This window comes from Ylistrum balloti, unplaced genomic scaffold (genome assembly GCF_031769215.1).
Source record: "Ylistrum balloti isolate Yb309-2 unplaced genomic scaffold, AGI_CSIRO_Ybal_v1 Utg370344, whole genome shotgun sequence".
NCBI lineage: Eukaryota > Metazoa > Mollusca > Bivalvia > Pectinida > Pectinidae > Ylistrum > Ylistrum balloti.
In genome coordinates this window covers 814,246-829,521 of record NW_026782247.1, presented here as the reverse complement: position 1 = coordinate 829,521, position 15,276 = coordinate 814,246, and positions in this window count along the sequence as shown.

Genomic DNA, 15,276 nt, shown 5'->3' with positions numbered 1-15,276 from the left:
ACTTATTCCAGAGCTGGCAACCGTTGAGTAGTCAGAACATCAATCCCCTCAGTGTCAATAAAGCACTTGAGCGAGGAGTAACGTACAAATGTTGGATAAAACATCTAAATGACTTTGATCGACTTGTAAGTGCTTATATACAGACAAATGGTGGATTATCTCCCAAAAGATCGACAAATTGGAGAGTTTGATTGATGTATTTGTGTATTAGATATAAGTGTTCTTCTGCAGATAAATGTTGTTTTTAACAGTTGGGGGCATTCCAGATATATTTTGTTTGAGGGCCGACGTCCATCAGACATTTTAGCTCCTCTTCAAGGAACAATGAGGTTGTGTGTATGTGTTGGCGTTTGGGGGTATTGATATGTGTTGCATTTGATTTTTAAGGTTTTATGATCTGTTATATAAGGCCAAGATCACAATATCGAACTGCCTATTTCAAATAGAAATTGTACTTGGGTGTGTATACAGCATTATGGTATTATGAACTACAATAATGAAACCGACGCCAGCAGATTCTCGTTTTAAAGAAAAATGAAAGTTCGGAAATACTTCCAGACTTTTCTTTAACGCTTCGTAACATTTTTATACAAAGTCGGTCATACTTATCATCCGGGCGCCTTCACAATTCACATTCATCCTTGATTGCCAAGAAAATCCCAAAAAGCTCACTTGAATCAGACTAAAATACGGGTAATCATTTTTTACAAAGCTTAAGCAGACGACTGAGACAGAAGTATGTGATTAAGACGATTGACGACAGTTGGCCTTCAAATCTGAGATGTTTTATTTGTTGTATATTAAAATCTCGCTGCGAAGGATATCGCAACACGATTTTTTTTGTGTAAACTTTATTTCGTAACAACTTCGAAAAAATTGTCCATCTTATACAAATTTTCACTCTTCATCCCCGATAGAAGCGCGCGACCTCCTGTTAAAGCAAGAGAAATATCATTTCCTTTAACATTTCATGTTCCCAAGTGCTAACAATCTTATTCTATTCGCAATGCTATGTACATACAATGCACATACCTGTGATTTGCCCGACTTATTTTTTAAGAAAATCGTTGCATGATTAAGTACAACACAAATGATTCATTGAAATATTTGCCGCCCAGCTGTTTTCTCCTCAATGCATTTATTTTCCAAGTTCCATAAGTTATTCGTTATGACAGAAATAATAATATCCTTTTCAACGATAAACACTTCAAAATAGTTTTTATCGACGTTTAACGGTATACAATAATATAAATTTAAATATCTCAATGTGAATCTTAAATTCACTTCCCACGTACGAAATGACTCGAACATTTATTTTCAATAGCCACGGTAAAATGTTGACACAACTCCAATCATATTCTACATTTACCGCCCATAAATGTTATCCAAATGTGACAGGTGACGCCCTTATTAAAGGTTATTTCAAACTAGAAATGAATTCAGTGTGAGTGATTATTTTGACCTACAAAAGAAACTTTTCCAGAATGCTTTCATGGTCTTATTGGATGATTTTGTCTGTACGCGCTTTACTGGAACACTGTAGAAAACCACCGTAGACTCCAGTTAGATGAAAACATATCACGTTAATTAAACAACAAAAGTCTTGGTGGTGGTGTAAGGGAGATAACTCGTATATAAACGAGATACTTCTTTCTTTCCTACGGTGATTCAGTAAGAAGGATAACGTGTCAGGCCACTAACACTATAGTTGTGTAACTGAAGTCTTCAGTCTTTCTATTTTTTAAAGTTTTTAAAAAGGTTAAAAAATAAACAAAACATGGTTTTTCGTAATGATATAACGTACAATAATGTAATAACATTATATTTGGGGGTTTTCTTTTAGCTTTTTTAAGGGGGTGGTTTTATTTTAGGTTTTCGTTTTTGTTGTTTTTTTGTTGTTGTTTGTTTTGTTTTTTAAGGGAGTGTTCTTGTTTTTAAATTGTTGCTTTTTGTCAAACAAAACTTACAACGTAGAAGCATCAGAATCAGATCGTGAAAATCGCCTTCAATTAATTACTTATATGTTCCCTAGGTTATCTCAACAATTCTAAGTGTGAACGTTATATTGTATTCCATAGCATCACAACACCGATTCCTTTTAATCAGTACATCAGGTAAACATGCAATTATTTATCTATTTAGACGAAGTTACACGCAAAATTGATCCTCTGCTTCACAAAATGACCCTGTGTGGTTTTTTTTTCTCGTTTCATTCAAAACTTTATGAAGACCAAATATCTTTATATGCAGTGTATACATGTAAATGTATTTGCCGACTATTCAGTAACCTGTAACAAAATGAGTGAAAAATTGTTACACAAACCTTTTAAATGCTATTTCACGTTGGATCAGATTTTCGTGAGGGCAATGACATTCATTCAACTCCTGTTAGGATATTTTAAAGATACGACTTATAAAATGACATCGAAATGGCTCCTAACTCCTAACCGAAGTAAAGACTACCAACCAAAATATACCAAAAACGGTTTATGTAGAAATGCATCAGGAATTACTTCCCTTTGGTCAAGCAACAACGATATAAAATAATAGTACTCTACTCACTAAAACTCTAATTTCTTTCTTCCTCTGCAATCATTGATGGCGCTGAAATAACCCATTCTGACCTGAGTTTTACCGTAAACACTTGTAGCAAAGTTGTGAATGTTAGCCAGATAATCGTCTATTCGTACTGTTTTCACATTTTCATGTAAAAAAATGAAGGAAAATTTGTCACAGAAGAGCAGGTGTAATTTGATACTGATCCGATCTGATACAGTAATTATTGTTTAACGTAAGTTATTTAGAAAAAGATCCTATATTAACACCTGCATTCCAGGGTTATGATAGGTAACTTTCCTATGTTCTCTGCTTAGGAAATATTTCGAAAAATGAAATGACTTTCTTGCTTAATCACAACAAATTAATGATAAAAGGATTTTTTTATCTTGGTGATGTGATAGTGGGATATCAACCCCCAAAACGAGGCATACATAGTGTCTGTAGCTTATAAACTTACCCCGGGGGCTGAGATCCCCTGTCGCACCATTAAGTAGGTAGTAGTAGATTATTTTGTCATTCTCAGCTGGACTTCTCATCACGTTTGTTGGCGTGGCGTCCTGATTGTAAAAAAAAAAAAAAAAAAAGAGTCACTCCGTTTCAACCGTAATGTTACACAAGAAATTACAAAACAATCATTATATTAATGACGTCACAGCAAAGGTCACAAGACCAAATGGTGTTATACTCTCATAACACATATTGCATTATAAAATGAATAAATTATAGTTATGAATTATAAACTGAATGAAATTGCCCCGTCCTGAGTCGGCATTAAAACGATGCACGTGGATCCATATACAATATGCACAACGTTTTAATATCGCTTATTTCCCTCACTTTCTATAGGACCGAAGTTCTGACGTTCATCGACTCCAGACCGACGTTAACAAGTCGGTAGAACGTCAGAGTAACTGGGATTAACTGGGGGATATGACCACATTAAATGTCTTGTTGACGACAAATCTAAACTTCAGACATCGATCAATACTTCACAGAGAACTGGTACTAACAGGAGTTACCCCTCTTTGTACATATCAAAGCCAGCCCGTAACAAACATGCTTTTAATTCAAGAGTCTGTTACTAATATCACGTTTTTCGTATAAAATCTCGTCGACTGACAGACGAACTCAGGATTTAGGGTCAGGGTTACTATCGTCATGGTAGTCTCACTCAGACCATTCCTTCAGTGTGATATGATGCTGGACGTGTAGGATAATCATTAGTGAATCCTCTTTTCATTTGAGAATGTGGATTGACCAAAAATTACATAGTGGGTGACGTCAATGAAGCAGAAGACGCTTACCCTTTCGGAACTCATGGTCTTATTCTCCTTTTACTTACTGAGGAGTTTAACGTGTAAATGGTTCACATTTTACTTTAGTTTTATTAAATATGGGTTTTTAAATAGATATACTTTAATTAACAACAATTGCGAGGGAGTTTTTCCAACTTATACTAATTACTCTTTTTGGCCCAGATGGAAGTGTGCGATGAGTCTTACTCGTGGAAATGCCACGTGGTTTGGGCAGGTCAAACCCATACCATTTCACATCCTCTCCGAAAATCGAACCCGGTGTAACGCGAGTGCGTTACCAGTGCGCCACCCGATAACACTGAGTTTTAGAAGAATATCATTCTGTTTGTTGTTTTTATGCTACAAAAATGGGGCACATCAGCAAATTTCATTCCTAGCATATAACAAAACAATATCTCTTATTACATTGCCCTTGTATTATTGATGTGCATTTGATAAAATTAGACTTATCATGTGACTCTCAAGTGACAGACATTTGTATGATTTAACTCCCTTTGTACGCAATACAAAACCACACTGTCATCGATTTAAAACGACTATTTTGCGTGTAAATTCTTGTTAAACGATTTTAACATTTTACACAAGAAATACGACGGAATATCAACTTTAAATAAAAAAGATAATGTGTTGAATTATGTTGCACTTTAAAGCTTCGTCGCCTCTAAGTGATTCAGGGACGTACATATTGAGACATAGGAGACGGGTTAGTCAAATCAAATTTGATAAAAATAAAAGTCGAAATTTAGACTGAGAGATGCGTCAGCCCGGTGTGTAAATTTTGTAATTTTTATATAATCGAATTTTTTTTAAGTAAAATAGTTTGTGCCTGTAAAAACGGAGAATACTACCTCAATGACTATAAACCTACCAGTAGTGTCTACCACCTGCGATCTGGAAGATCGTAAAAAAAACCCCAAATAAATAGCATCCTTAAAAAATAAAGAAAAGCCAGATTTAAATTTCACTTCAGAAGGATAGAATATGAGTCAACCTACTTAAACGTTATTTACAACTCGAGATAGAATATCATTAGTACGTTTTATTGGTGTACAATTCCTACGTTTGTTAAAGTTTTTTGGACAACTTTCTCATATGGACACTGTGTCAGAGTTACTGTGTGTTTGGATATCAATGATTGTTTTAGGGGTGGTTTTAATATCATAAAACATTTGATTTTCCTAGGATTTTGGTGGGACCTCTTCATTCACGAATTCAAATATCTACGAAGGATTTAAAAGATTAGCAGATTTATATAGCTATATAGGTACTCGAAATAATGGTTTTTCTTCCTTTTTAAAACCGCGAAAATTTACTCCCAGTTTAAAACACGGTATAATCCATAGGTTTTAATGTATAAGAAAGTTGCTATTTTATGAACGACAAAAAATTTTAATGACGTCTAATATTACGAAAATTAATTAATTTCCTAAACCCTACTCTTGTAACTCGACGTTTTGCTAAGTCGGTTGTACAGCAGATAAACCCTAACTACCGATAAAACACAGATTATTATGGGATGTCATCATATATCTTGAAGTGTTCGGGAATTCGTTAATTCAGCGACAAGGCAGGAATGTGCTACTCTATTATTTTTAAATCCGGAATTTTTTTTCTTTAAGTAGTAAAGGCCATAAAATTGTAAGTTTTTTATCAATTGGATTAGTATTCTCGTGTATTTTTGTAACTGTCACAGCTTTGTCAACTTGATAAAAACATTTTCAAATGCGATTTTTTTAAAATAGACACGGATTTTAAAATCCGAATTCTAAAAATGCTTCATATGCCGTTACGCCAACCATATGACAAGCGTCTTTTTCTACGCACACCAATTAAAATATGTCCATCTTTCAAAAAGATATTTCAATTTTGGTGATCTTATCACTTAACTTAAATTGTTTAAGCATAAATTATTTTCCTAAATGAAAAAAGATATGCAATGAAACGCATTTTCCCCCATTTCTTTTCAAATGTTGATAGTGAAGCATTAAGACACGTATTAAATGTCATTTTAAATCTAGACCGCGAAATTTTAATTCCTTAAGATTTGAGTCGTTCGTTTCAACAGAAACCGCGAAAATTTTGACCTCGCGAAAATTATCAGCTATACGATATATTGAATTCATGTTTAGTATCACGGTTTGCTGTGTATCGTTGAAGGTTGTTTTGAATTGCCCACGAATTGAATCCAAAATATAAACTTCGATTAACTCAATGACACGAAATATCAAGCGAAATTTCAAATTCATTTATAACAGGTCATTAACATTTCAATGTTGTAATGTATTTCTGAATATTGACAGTGTGACAATATCCGAGTTTAGAAATAACTTTTATCAATCCATTATAGAACATAACGACGGCTGATAAAATCAAAATTATATTTTTTTCTTTGAGAAAATTGAAAGTTAAGGAAACAATGCATAATGATGATTTCGTATCCCATTGCCTGGCGAATTAACTGCTATAAAACTATGTGGATATCTCCCGTTTCCAAACTGTTCATTTCGCATTAAATGTTTATTTTCCACGTGCTTAAACTGGGATAACGGTTCTGGCAATCACAATAATGTTATGTCCTTAATCAATTTCAGTGTGAACATGACAATTGACTGAAATGAACATTTGCAATAGACATCGTTGGCTGTCGTTCATCAACGTTTCGCGGTATTATCCTTTAAAGTTTAGGAATTGACGGTAATCAGATTTACGATACGCTTTACTCAAAGAAAAGAATTAAGATTTCGTTAATACGAACTGTTCTGCTTGGAATATTTTTATAGGTGTAATTGATAAGAAAAAGTGTATGGACAAGCGTATCAAAATTATATGGAAAAGTATTGGCGTGGAAGATTTTTTATGTCATCTATTTCAAGAAATAGCAGTCATTAAATTAATGGGCAAAATCGCAGATTATTTCGCGTACTTAAGCTATGTTACGTGTATGAATATACATCATCCCTAAGAAAGACATTTCAGTGTGACGACACTATAAAACATCGACAAGGTTCTTAAGAATAAACCAGTTGATACTCAATTCATTAAAAACATTTAGAAATTTTTTTAAAAACTTCATTTAAGATCCTGTATATCCTAGGTTTATCACATAATATTATGAAGTTTACTTTCCGTAATCTTTCTGTGATCTGAAATGGGAAAAAAGGAAATCACATAGATTATCTGCAGGCCCCCAGATCATTTTCTGTCCTCAAATGAATCAGTGGCTAGAACGACTTACTCTTCCGGAACACCTGGTCTTATTCTCGTTGTATTTTTTCACATGTCTCCTTGTAAACCTTTCTTTTGTTCATGTTTTGCCCTAGTTTTATTAAATATAAGTTTAAATTATGATTATATTGACGTGTTGGTATTTTCTTGTTGTTTAATATATTCCTTATTTAATCACTATTGTAAAACGACGCCAAGTTAAGGTTATCATTCATCGTCTGTAATAAATCTATATATATAAGAATTATATATATATAATAAAACAATTATCTGGGGTCACACATTTAGGCCCAGTGGCTATCGTATACACCATATTGTTCTCATATCTGAATCACCATTTTCCAAATACTTACTTATGATTTTTTTCGTAATTGTAGTTTGTGACTTCGTGTTGTATCACACTCGTAATTAGCTAGAGTAGAGCGAACTAACTAGCTGGAATAATTCCACGGCTGTTTCGTCCTTCTAAGACTTGTCTGTAGTGCTAGAATAAATTGCAAAAAATGTTTGGTGTAGTAATGTTCAGAAAGATTAAGTAAATTGCTTCAGAAATATTTTCAAAATAACAAATAAGCTTTTCTCTTAATTACTTTACGTGTCATTACTCAGACATCGTAGCCATAGGATATCCTAAACACTGACATTTCGTTTTAGCAATCAACGCTGGATTTGAGCGGATATTTTATATAGCTTAAAATAGGATTGCTGGCTTTTTGAAACAGTTTTGAGATGTGTTGCAACCTCTGCACTGTTTCAGAAGCATGCATTAAGCATTTGCATATTGAAATAAAGAATTGTATTTAAAATGTCAACTTTTTTTTTTTTTTATAAAAATGCCTTCGAGATCTCCTATCTCTGAATTCAAATGTTGATTCGCGTAATTCTGCAGATCTATATTAAAGTATATCCAAGATGTCTCGATTCGTGATCACAATTTCTTATTAAAACCAATTTTAATGTTTTCAGGGTATTTTAAACCTAAGGGGTTTGGCATCTTTTCTCATAAATATACTGATTTTAAATTGTGATATTTTCCTTGCAAATATACTATCGACAGATAAATAGCCTAACACGTAATCACATTAAGTGAAATATACCGGTTGCAGAAATCGACAAGCACGTGTTATCACCCGAGTACGCTTCCATTCCACTACTGATAAAATGATCGTCCACATTTTCCGCAGAAAACTTTTTACTCCTAAACATTCTAACCACTCTGAGGAATTTATTTAATCACTGTCATATGTTTGTTTGTTTACGCTTTTTATTCGAAGATGTATCGCATGTTTCGATATAAGAAAAAACTTCCCTGCGTGTTAATTGATCGGTTTAGCAAAGCACGTGAATGTTTTCCATGATTCTATAGAGTTTAGCCCCGAATACACAGAACAGTGTTCGTTTATTCTATTAAGATACGTTTTCCTGCTTGGGCGTGTATGAACTAACTAAGGCTTTAATCTTCAATTTTTATCCGGAATTGTATGGCAAGAACAAGAAAAATCCCAACTCATTATTAAAATGATTCAAACTCAAATTCAATAAAACAATGAACTTTGAGTAAACTATGAACGAAACAGTTATTTAACGGAGCCTCCAAAAAAAGGAAAGAACGAATAAGACCAGGCATTCCGAAGGGTAAGCGTCTTCTGCTTCATCGACAGCTCTCTCTATATAGTGGTGACATAGAAATGTAATCATGCCAAGCAAAGTCTTGTTTCAAGTACTTTCTTTAACCATTTTCGCCAGTATATTTGTAAACATTGTATAAAGATACATTTATTTGTTTATTTATTTTGATTAATTTGTATATTCAGTTTTATTTATTTATTCGTTTAGTTCTGTCTCAGGATTTGTTTATATTTCAATCTGATGCCTATGTTGATGGATTTACATGTATTGTGATAGTCAGGAAAGCCACCAGCATGATCGAATACATAAATCTTTCATTTTAAAAAGTATAAATATGTGAAATAAGAAACGTATTTCATATCTTCAATAGTTCAGATAAATATTGCTTTATCAAAACAAAACATAACCTGTGGAAGAGTAGCGAATATAAAAAACGTTATCATTGAAATATATTCGGATTGCATGGCTGTCTGCATTTGTTAGACAGATTCGTCCAAAAGTGTTACCGTGATTTGAATTTATGTGCGAAAATCTGTGGAAAAATATTTTATGATCTAAGATTTCTTTAACGAGCACTTAAAAGCAAACTATCATTTTGCCTTGGAGCTTAATTGGTTACCACGAAATACCTGACTTTGAAAGATGGGAGTGTTTGTCGTTTCAAGAATCCATTTTTCATATTGCTAGCTTCTAGCTGTGTCGGATTTAAATCACGCTTTAAAAATGGAATTGTTCCAAATTGGAAATGTTTCTTTGTACTTTCGACAATAAAACATTCAAATTGAAAGACAACAGCGATAACGATTGGTGATGTTTTTAAGGATGAGACAAGAACACTGTTTGAAGATTTGTTTAAATAGGTCACGGGCTCAAAAGTCACTTTAGGTAATGCGAATTGTCGATATTTGTATCAACTATCAAAAAGTAAATAAAGGTATGTAAACAATATAGGTGACAAATCTCGGACCTGGAATTGACAAAACCAATAACTGAACTTTAAAAAAAATCAAAATCGATGAAATGTTCTCAGAACTCAAGTCTGCTTTTGGTATTTGATTTTCACTCCCACATTCATCATCAAACATGCACGTCCGCATCTGTCAAAAAGACATGTGGAGCGAGTCTGTTTGTTCGAGACACGATGCATTATAGTGTTGTGGCACACGCTTGGCTCGTGACAAGCCTTTCAAAGCATAGCGGGGGACGACAGATGAGAGAATTTCAACGAGATGAGAAATATCTGCTTCTGACAGTGACATGCGGAACAACCATATCAAAATAAAACCAGATTTCTGGGATTCCTGCGAGTCGTGTTCGATTGTGTCAGGCGGATGCCGGGATAACACGTCAGTAGCACCTAATTATAACGAAATATTTAAATTTGATTTCAAATATTTCTGTAAATTCGATTTTGTCCTGTGACTACAGATATTCATAAGATAATTCGAAAGAGAAGAAATATATCAGAAATGTTTTTGATTGTTTTTGTTGTATTTCTGAATGTAAACAATTTTGAAAAAAATGTTTTCATATATATATAGTTTTTATCTTTCACTCTGAAAATGAACATATCTCTTCCCTAACGATATCAGCATCCACCTTGATCGTTTTTGCTTTGCTGTTAATGGTTCATAGGCTGACTCCTACCATTATTTGTCCTTGAAACTACCGTCAACCTTAGGAATAGACTCTTTTGTTTTATGTATAAGCCGGATGTTTCAAGTAGAAACGATACCCAGATGCATCGTCTGAGTGGCAGTTGTGATTCCAGAACGATTTTCTCCACCAAACATCCTCAGCTTGTCAGCCACTCATAGTACCCTTGGGATACATCGGAACTTGAGTAGCATAAATTTGCAAACTGTTTGGGTAAAGAAAATGGCTTATGTCACAGCCAGACGGTAATTTTTGCGAATTACAAGTAAACACATCGATTAAAGATTGAAAAAAAATGTTAGACTCATTTAAGCCATTTGACTGTTCTATTAGGACATCCTTTGTTTTACATCGCAACAATTTTCACGCTTTGCATATGGAGTCTTCGGGAATCGCCGGCTATGAAGTATCACAACATTAATCTGATTTTTAAAAGTAAATAACACGCGAGGCTTAAATGTCATGAAAACTGTCATTTATGAAAAATGTGTTCATGTCTGCAGGACAATATTACCTACATGACATAACTGTTGCATGACAGACACAGGATCGAGACTGTCGGTTGTTGAAAGCGAAATTGGCGGCAATATTTATACGATGGCATTCTAGCACGTTTGTGATCTTTCACTTTGTGTGACATTGGGCTGGCGCCAGATCGTATATCTGATAACGTTTATCTGGTTTGTTTTGTTTTGTGTGTTTTGTGTGTTTTTTTTTTATTATTGTTGTTTTTTTCTTTGTTTTGTTTTTTGTTTGTTTATTTGTTTGTTTTGAGATGGGGACCAATATTAAACCATACGGGATGAAGAGATCGTCATTTAAATACATGCATGATACATGTACTGTATCAATGTACTATACGTTCAGTTAGGCTTTATACGTCTTTAACGTCCCATCAACAGCTAAGGCCACTTAAGGACAACTAAAAAGAAAAGTACATTAAAAAATGATCAGCAAAAATGTCAACAGTCGCACAGACATAGTCTACCCGTGGATAAGGTTTGTCAAACTCACTCTTATAATGAGTGTGTATCGTCAAATGTTGGGTGAATAATTGAAGTGTCGAACTGTTCTCAGCTGGCATTCACGGGCTTATGATACTGCATGGATACCAAGTGGACCGAGAGAAATTAAATAAAGTGGATTTCTGTTTGATGATGACGTACTTGCCTTTGTCCAGTTGGCATTCATATGCTCATGAATGCAAACTAAAACCTGTTCAGTGTTGAGATGTACTTATTTCCTTATCATATCCGACTTTTATTATTATCAGTACTATACTGGAATTCTGCTTTTCCAATGCCAGCCTTTTTTTCGTTGACCCAAAATGTCTTTACATGTGTACAATGACTGTACACAGTCGGTGTTACAAGTTGTCAATTAGTATTGAACTTAGCTACATGCTGAATTTTCGTTTATCTATTTGCCATTCATAGACCGTGATAACCAGCTGAAGGCAGTTCTTATTTTTTTCATTTTTCAACAATTGCGAGACATATTATTTCAACTTATACCGATCGCTATTGTTTGCCCGGATGTAAGCTCATGAGGGATCTCACAATATTCCTACGCTGTTGGCAGTGTATGCCCTAGTGATACACAACAGACTTTGGAAAGCTAAAATCGTAACAATGCCATACAATGGTAATTGTGTATATACAGTAAAACTAGGTGTTACGTGAGTAGATTGTACAATGATAGGATCAGGAATCCTGAGATAACACGCCACACACGGTATATTCTAATACAATTGCACAGTGTCTTATTGTAAGGCGATAAATAGCTGTTACAAAGAACCGGAAGCACTAGTAATGTTTGTAAGGATAAGCCTTTCTGCATTAGGATCCGGAAGTATATTTTGCAGTCTGTGCCCTTGAGGTGCAAAAAAACAATGTCATGGTATAGGTGGAAAATTTGCCATTGAATACCTTAAATAGCTATTAAACTGAGGTCACAGCTATGTTTAACAACAACTAAGATGTACTACTTTGAACAAAAATACAGAAAAAAACACACCGGAAGTAATTGGTCGAAAACCTTGGAAGTACAACTGACTGGGAATATTATACGTGAACTAGGGTTCCAAAGTTATTGTTTCAAATTACACCAGCTTCATTAGAAAAAAACCCAACTTTTTTGTTATGCCAAGTCGTGTCAGACTTACCCATATGTAGATAGGACTATCTACAACTTCACGCAGTGTTCCGTGGAATCTCGTCCTAAACGATAACAAGATTGAAAATGATTTACGCACTTCACTCGTGTCAAGAAAGGCGGTTTGTTTGGAATTAAGTACAGCTGCACTTAATGACCTTTAGTGATAATGCTTTTGATTAATTTTCATCAATAACTGTGATCAATAGGCAGATTTTAAAATTAAATCTTAAAAAAAAATCTGATTCAATTTTGTCTGTATCAGGAAACTTTATTGAATAAAACTATGATGCTATTTGATAACGTAAGAGGTGATGTTAGTCTTTGGCACATCACTTCTGATTGGTGAAAAAGCCTCACGTGATGATAACATAAAAACAATCAATCGTTTGAAAAAAGTGACAGGAACTTAAGTCGTATTGTGGTATATAAAGATTAAATTATGGAAATTGACCTTGAAATTTGACCTTGAATTGACCTTTTAATGTTTAAGGTCAGTAAAATTGTAACACAAAGATCGTTTAAGGGCGACCCTTTGGCAACAAAGGAAGTACAACGTATCGGTATATTTTTGTTTGGATTTTTCTACCATCTGGCGTGTCCAGACTAGTTAACATCAATGTAAATTTTATATTCTCACGTTGTAGAGTAAAATGTAATGATACCCTTTGCTTAAAATTTGATATTTTTGTCTGTTTAAGAACACAATACTTTTAAAGGCCTGTAACATTTTATCCGTGTTTGAATACATTACGGTATTATTCAGGTATGCATTGTTTTCTAACATGTAAAAACAATCACGATAGAAAAATAAGTCTTATCACACGTCACACCGCGAGGAGATAATCCGAGCTATATTTTATTTCATTTCCGGTCTTTTTTAACAACAGGAAATAACTCATAAAAGTAAATTACCGCTTTCATGTTGTACTGTGGAGGCTATAAAGTGATTCAAAAGATTACAGGGACATATTAATGTATTATTTACTCTAACACCTGGGCTAGAGATCCGTGTACTCGCGTGCTCACGTGTCAGTTTTTATCAGTACGCGTGCTTTCCTCAAACAAACCCTTACTTGTATACCACAAGCTGTACAATCATTACATCTTTCCCTGCGTTTTCCATAGTTATTGTATCCGAGCGATTTCATTTACAACCAACCGATAAATGAATTAATGCGCTTAGGAGTCATTCTGATATGCATGTCTATGTACATTCAATTGTAAAAGCCCTCAGTCCCCTCCCCTCCCTCCTGTATTTCCTACTTTCTTTTCTCACCGTGAAATAACTCTGTAGTGCTGAATATGTTTAACGATTGTACCTAACACGCAAGTTAAGAACACATTTCAAAAGTGAATTTGAAACCTTCTTACTTGAGGTGCAGCTGTTCAGCCAATCAATGACTCGTCATTGGTGCTACGGACCTAATAGGATATTCATTTTTAAGTTTCAGAAGCGATGATCTTAAAGACTTATCAAAATCCAAATGGAGAGACCCATAAGCCCAATATTTCAACAAATTTTGTAATTCCCAGATATCTGATAATTTCAGCAGAGTGTCAAGTATATTTCTGATCCGCGCCACTATTCGGAATGAATTCAAATGTCACGTGCAGTTTACGGCAAACACTGCGTCTTAAAAATTGTGACGTAGTCCAGAATATATTGAATTATATGACTATCTTTTTAAATTATCAAAAAACGAAAATAAAAGTTATGGATTCACGGAGTGAGTATATCTCCCTGGTTATATTCTAATGTTATATATAGGCGGATTTTCACTTTTCATGACTCGCCTTCTTGTCTTCACACTGAAGTCTCAATGACGAGTCCCTGAAGAATTAAAGCTTAACGATGCAATAAAATTCAGTATTTGGCGAATACTCTTTAAATCACTAATTTTTTTACTTCACTTTTGTACAATTCGTATTGTTCAAAACCGGATCGCACATTTGAGAATAATTATCATTCTAAACAATTCAATGTTAACAGCTCTTTACAGAAAACGACTGTTCTTTCAGGCTCAACAACAACTTGATCTGTCTTTATAACATACTATGACGTACCACACACGTGGATAGATTCCACGCCTGCAGCTGAGTAACACGCCTGGCCACGCGTACTGGTTTACATATGTACGTAATTGTAAAATTCGGTAACACTGTTTTTTTTCCTCATGACGTCACTAAGTGTGTCAGGTACGTAATTATGATATAAGTATATAAACCACAACAAGTTTAGCTTTACAACATATTCGATATGTTTACAGCACTGTTTAATATCATACAAGCGATTACTTTTCAGTACTTAATCTTTTGAATAAGTTGAATTATTCCATCAAATCGCCATCGGTTTGTAAAAAATAGTTTAACTTTACAAATATTCCCTCTTCTTTTATCTGCTGTTTTGATGCCTATATTTATTGCTTTGCATTTCTTATCCTATCGTATTCAGGGTAACGGCCCAACCCTTGACCCCCGTCACCCACTCCCCGCCTGAGCACTCCACCTTCCCCATTCGTCACTCAACATCAACATCCCCTGGAACACAACGTGTCATTTCCGGGTGGATTGTCCTTGTAATATCTGGTTCCTGACTCACTAAGCACCATGTGGGAGACCCGTTGCATGTTTTCAATAGTAATTAGGGCGAATGGTCTTACTTAGGGACAAAACCACGAAGGCACGCGACGGTCAACGGAGTAGGTTTTCTGAGAATCTGAGTGCCTCAGGACGG